The following is a 5,654-nucleotide window of genomic DNA, read 5'->3' on the forward strand; positions in this document are numbered from 1 at the left end:
CTTCTATATCTAAGCCATATTTGTATGAGTGAATTATGATGGCTTTGTGCCTTCTAGACCCTAGACCTGACCCATCCTTGTATGAGTTAATTATTATCTTAAGCAGGAAAGAAGTGCATTATTTTTTGGGGGTTTATTAGCTTTGTTAGATTGTAATGCTTTCAATGTATAGTTGGAGTTCTACACTTTTACTATTTCTGATTATAATTCAAAGCAGCCATACAACACATGACATTCATTTCATTTCATTTCATAAATCCATATGTCAGCCAAACAAGAAAATTGGGTATGGAATCCAAATCCCACCAAATGAAATCCTCTCAGGATTGTGTTTTCACTTCATTTCCACCAATGAAATGAAAAGCTAGGTGCCAAACGAGCTGGTATGGAAATCACTATTTGGAGTGTCGTCTCTCAACTCATAACATGATCATCTAGACAACCACAAAGAAAGTAGAGGTTTATTACTTATTTTAACAAGCCCGCATCTTTATATATGTGACTAAGTTTCATACACCCGCCAATGGGATCCCCCACCTCTTCATTATTGTTTGTGAGAGTGATGTGCCTGTTATTTATCGCACTACTCATTCCACTGATAGTAAATGACACTTAAAATCCTTTTATTTTAACCTTTTCTAGAGATATCCACAGGGTAGCAATTGATGCAGTCAACCCAGGGTCCATCCGCGCAGGAAGATGGTTGTATACACACCCAAGTAGCAGTGTTGCACTCGTACCCTGCACCAAATCCGATCATCCACACCCTATCGCCTTTCTTCATTAGGCCTTTAGCGTCGATGTATGCCAACTCATACCACACTGATGCGGCCGACTGGTTTCCAAAGCGATACAATGTCATTCGTGACGGTTCAACGTGCTTGTCTGATAGATTGAGGCCGCGCTGTATTGAGCTGATAACCGCCGGTCCACCTACGTGGATGCATATATGTTCAAATGCAACACAGAAGTTGGGGATGTATGGTCTGATCTTCCTCCAGTAGAGCACCTTTCCAACAATGTCAAAAAAGAAAAACTTGAGAAGCTCTGCTGTCGGCAATACAAGTGGCCCGCTTGCAGTGAGATTGTCCTTGAGTGCATCTCCAGCGACAACCATAAGGTCTTTAGTGAGACGTGTCCCTAGGATGCCCTTCTCATCTTCCTCCTGGTATGCACATCGGTATGCGGAGTTGTTTGCCGCAGTGATTATCCGCGTGACATGTGCAAGCTGAAACCGAGCCTTCGACCTAGAAGTCGACAACAACTTCGCCACTCCACCTATGCGGAATAAGATATTAGGCAACTGCATGGAGCGTGTATTCCCTTGATAATGGCCTGGCCCAGTGGTCTCTGTTGACACTATCAATGCATGCGACCCCCAAGGCATGACCTGCAACATATTGCTTGCAAGCCCCACTGCGGTCATTGAAGCAGAGCACGCCATCCCTGAGAGGTTCATTACGCAAAGATCACCTCGCAACTTGTATCTATTGACAATCATGTCAGCAATGGATGGTATCGGACAAAATATACTTGAGGTGGTGATAAGAACACCGATCGCGTCACGATTGATGCATGTTTTGGCCAAAAGATCATCGGTGACCGAGAAGACAATTGACTCTGCTTCGGCACGTGCGTCGTAAAGCCCACAATATGGCTCTATATAGTGAAGCACAGGCGGGACATATGTCTCATCGCTCATTTCTGAGCGCTTGAGAACTGTTCCTATGAAGTTGACAGTAGAATCATCAAGCAAAGACGAGAGATGTGCATGCTCGAGGAAGGTTGCCTTTGGGCATCTTAGGTTGAAACTTGGCCGGAAGCAAGCGTAGTCAACAAGGTATACAGTTTTACGACAGAGTGCAAGGTAGATGGTTGTGGTGATGGTCAGTACAACGATGGCAAGAAGTAGGTGGATGGGATAAATAGCACCGGGTTGAGGTGCAACTATTTTCAGGACACCTGCTGCAAGTGCCATTGTGGTTACAGTTCGAGGGACGTGGGTGTTGGCTGAACGATTGTATATCATTCTGAAGTGCTTGACAGAAAACCGCGAACTCATGTTGTTTGGTGGTGTAGTCTATGTGAATGCAGAGGTGATCGATACAGATAGAAGCAGGCAACTAAGGGTGGGGCACATTTATAAAAGGGCGAATGCTGTACTTTATACGACGTACAAGACCTTCCAAGCCCACTTCTCAACTACTTCATAGAATATTATTCATGTTGCACATTAGTGTAAACCATGTTTTTCACATCAAGCTGCGGGAGCAGTCTCGTTCAGATTTATTACGCGGACATAGGAAACTACTGTGATCAAGCTATTTGTTTTCTCACATTTTCTATACATTACAATATCTTCTTTTTGCAAAACTAATAGGGTGGACCTCGCAAATGCGAGGACGTCATCTATTGCATCGAAAGTACTAAGTATTTTATTTTTATCCCATCTACATATTTTTCACTTGTTTGGGATGGGCGTCGATACATTTGCAAAGTTGTATCTTCGACCTTTATTTTGCATATAAATATTTTTCTTATGTTTCTAGCATTAATAGCAAATAATTGCGATAATCCTTTTACGAGATAATTGCGCCCCAGATAGAAAAACTTGTCCGGTGAGAACAAATGAATACAAAAACTTGAAAAACATGCACCGGTGGAAACCCTAGATCGGATGATCAGATGACGGCGGCGCTCGGGTGTCGTTCCTCCCTTGGGGCGTCATTTTTGGAGGTACACACGTGATCGAGGGACTAGAGGACGGATTCTTTGATGGAGCGGTGCTTCATCCTACACACTGATGGCGAGGGATCTTGACGGCGTGGCGCAGTGCAGATTCGGAGTTCGCTGTGGGAGGATGGACTCGCGCAGGAGGACGACGCTGTCGGGCGTCGTCGTGGCGTCGATGGCAGAGAGACCTAGCACGGTACATGCAACAGTACAACTCTGAAGATGGATTGATGGCAGGTGGTTGTGGCGGCCTCATACTCGACAGGCGTCCTGGTTGAGGAGTGCGCCGGACTAGTAGGTGCCCCATACCCGGCAGGCGTCCTGGTTGGGACCTCCGGTCTTGAATGTTTAGGTTTGGTTGTGATGTCTGTTTGGTATTAGGCCCACACTATCTGTGCCCCTTCATCAATTGGATAGATGTAGCGACAGTTGTTGCTTAGACGGTGATTTTAGTCTTATTTTTGTATAGTTTTATAAGGTCTTGTGAGAATAATTAATAAAGTGGCCGTATGCATCACCTAAATACAGAGGCCAGGGATCATTCTTCTTTTCTAAAATAAATGCACCAGTGGTACATGAACTTGACTCACAGGTTCGTATCTTGTACAATTCGCTCCTACGTTGACACATAACATTGTTATTTTGCTCGAAAACCCTCGTACATCTATTCTGTTCTTTAGACGTAGCCTTCTCATCTTTCACCTGTTGTACTGAGGCGCCACCCCATGCACCAGCTCAAGCGGCGACGGCTCCATGGACCTTCGACTCAGGAGGTGGCATCCATGGCCGACCAGAGGAAGGAAGCGACAGTAGGCATGGAGCGCGGCGACTATATATCGCCTTAGGCGAGTGCAACTTTCCGTCTCGCGGGCGACAGCCATTCCTCGGGCCGCTCCCGCGGGCGGCCAGGGTGTGAAAACCTAGCCGCTGCCAGCGCAGATCCACCGGCCATCTTCCCCTTGCTGCCGCCGTCAGACTTTGCCGGGCAAAATCCGCACAGATCGGCGGCGACGGGGCATTTCCTCCTCCCGTCTGAGCTCCGGCAGCGCGGGCTGTTCATCTCGACGCGATCCAGGGCACTGCTTCCACGCCGGTGCGCGCACGGGCAGGGGCGACCGTATTCGAGCACGGGGAGGTGCGTGTAGGGCGGCGCAACATGGCTGAGTGTGGGAGGCCGCAAATCTGGCGGCTCCGAGGAGGGTGGCTTCGGGCCAGGGGCCTCGATTTCGCGGCGACGGCTCCGGTGCACGGGATCCGACGTTGGAGGGAGCGAGGCAGCATGCGAGGGCTGCGACAAGCGTGGGCGTGCAGGGGCATGAGGGGGCAGCCAAGTGCGCGCGGGGGGGGGGGGGGGGGAGGGTTGGATCTGCTAGGCCGTCTGTGTCTGCTGGCCTGAGAGGGGCACTGATGGCTGGTGGTGGTGCCTGGTTGCCGCCTGTTGGAGCACGGAGTCTCCAGCCGCGGTTGGATGCGGGGCGCAGGACCCGATCTGGTCTCTGCTGGCCTGCCGTCATGGAGGCTGCTGGTGGCCCTGCACAGCGGTGGCGTGCTCGCTGTGTGGGGGTGCGTGGTTTTATGGAGGTACAGGTCGACCTCGGTCTACTGCGTGGGAGTGGCTGCTCCGGGTGAAAGCCTGACCGGTGCTAGCCGGCCAGCGGCGACGGTGCCTGTGGGCGTCGCTATCCTCCCTGGAGGCGTCGTCGGAAATCTCACGGCCCTGCTCCCAGATCAAGTCCTTCTGTGAAAACTCAGATCCTGCTGCAGGGTCGGACGGTGGCATCGTCTTCAACGTTGTTCCCCTCTTTAGGGCGATGTCTTGAATACTTTGATCCCTTTGGTGTTTCCTACGACTGGACGTGCACTGTGGCTTCGGTGGCAATGATGACGGCGGTGAGCAATGTCAAAGGCGTGGCCTTGGTCGTGGTAATCGTTTCTTCTTCTCCGGCGTGTCCATGGGAGTGCCTCGACTGTCTGTTAATGTGAAGTCAAAGCTGCGATGGGGCCGGTGGTATACGATGACGCGAGACAGATGGCTCGTTCGGTGATCTTTCGTGACCTGTCTAGTTTTCACCGTCGGACTTGGAGCTAGGTTGTTCAGGGTGGATTGTATGGAGTGTTGTGCTGCAGCTATTAGGGCTGATGGTTTTCTTTTTCTTTTGATCTTCAGATCTTCCGGTCTTAGGACCTTCACCATCGGGTTATTTTCCGTTTGCTTCCTGCTATTATCAATGAAGGCCATCGACGTTGGATCTTTCAAAAAGAAACTTTACGTCTCGCTGAAGAGAATGTATCCACGTTCTAGCTATTGGGTCGGCCTCTTAGCGAATGTTGGGTCGGCCTCTTAGCGAATGTTTAAAAGAAAGAAAGAAGAAAAAAAAATGGCGAAACCAGGATTCAAACCCGGGTATCCTGGCTGAGCTTCCACTCTCCTAAACACTGGGCCAGCTTCGGCTTCGTGTAGGGCACGAACTAGTTAAGGTTAATAGAGCCAGTTTTGCATTGTTTTATCCTTGTTTTTTATTTTTTTCTTCCTTTTTTCACAAGTTTTTTTTTTCTGTTTCTTTCTTTGTTTTAATTTTTTTTATTTTGTTTCTTTTTCTACTATTGTATTCGGTTTTCTCCTTTTTTCCGTTTTCTTTTTCTTTTCTCTTTCTTCTCTGGAATTCTTTTTTCATTTTTCTTCGTGTATATCATTGTCTTTATCGGTTTGCATCGCCTCTTCGGGATGTTTTAATATTCAATAAGTATTAAAAATGTTGACTAGGTATTTGAAAATTGTTGAATACGTATTAGAAAATGATGAACAAGTATTTGAACAATGTTGAATAAGTATTAAAGTGTTGAACAAGTATTTGAAAAATATTGAAAAACCAAAAACAATTTTAAGGATATTTTTCCTCATTGTTGTACATTTATAAATG

General features: G+C 47.7%; 1 pseudogene; it reads right to left on the reverse strand.

The window, feature by feature from the left end:
- Positions 1-270: 270 nt before the first annotated feature.
- Positions 271-2,091, reverse strand: LOC125524840 (3-ketoacyl-CoA synthase 6 pseudogene; annotated as a pseudogene).
- Positions 2,092-5,654: the final 3,563 nt, after the last annotated feature.

This window comes from Triticum urartu, chromosome 7A (assembly GCF_056163025.1).
Source record: "Triticum urartu cultivar PI428250 chromosome 7A, HENAU_Tu73, whole genome shotgun sequence".
Lineage (NCBI taxonomy): Eukaryota > Viridiplantae > Streptophyta > Magnoliopsida > Poales > Poaceae > Triticum > Triticum urartu.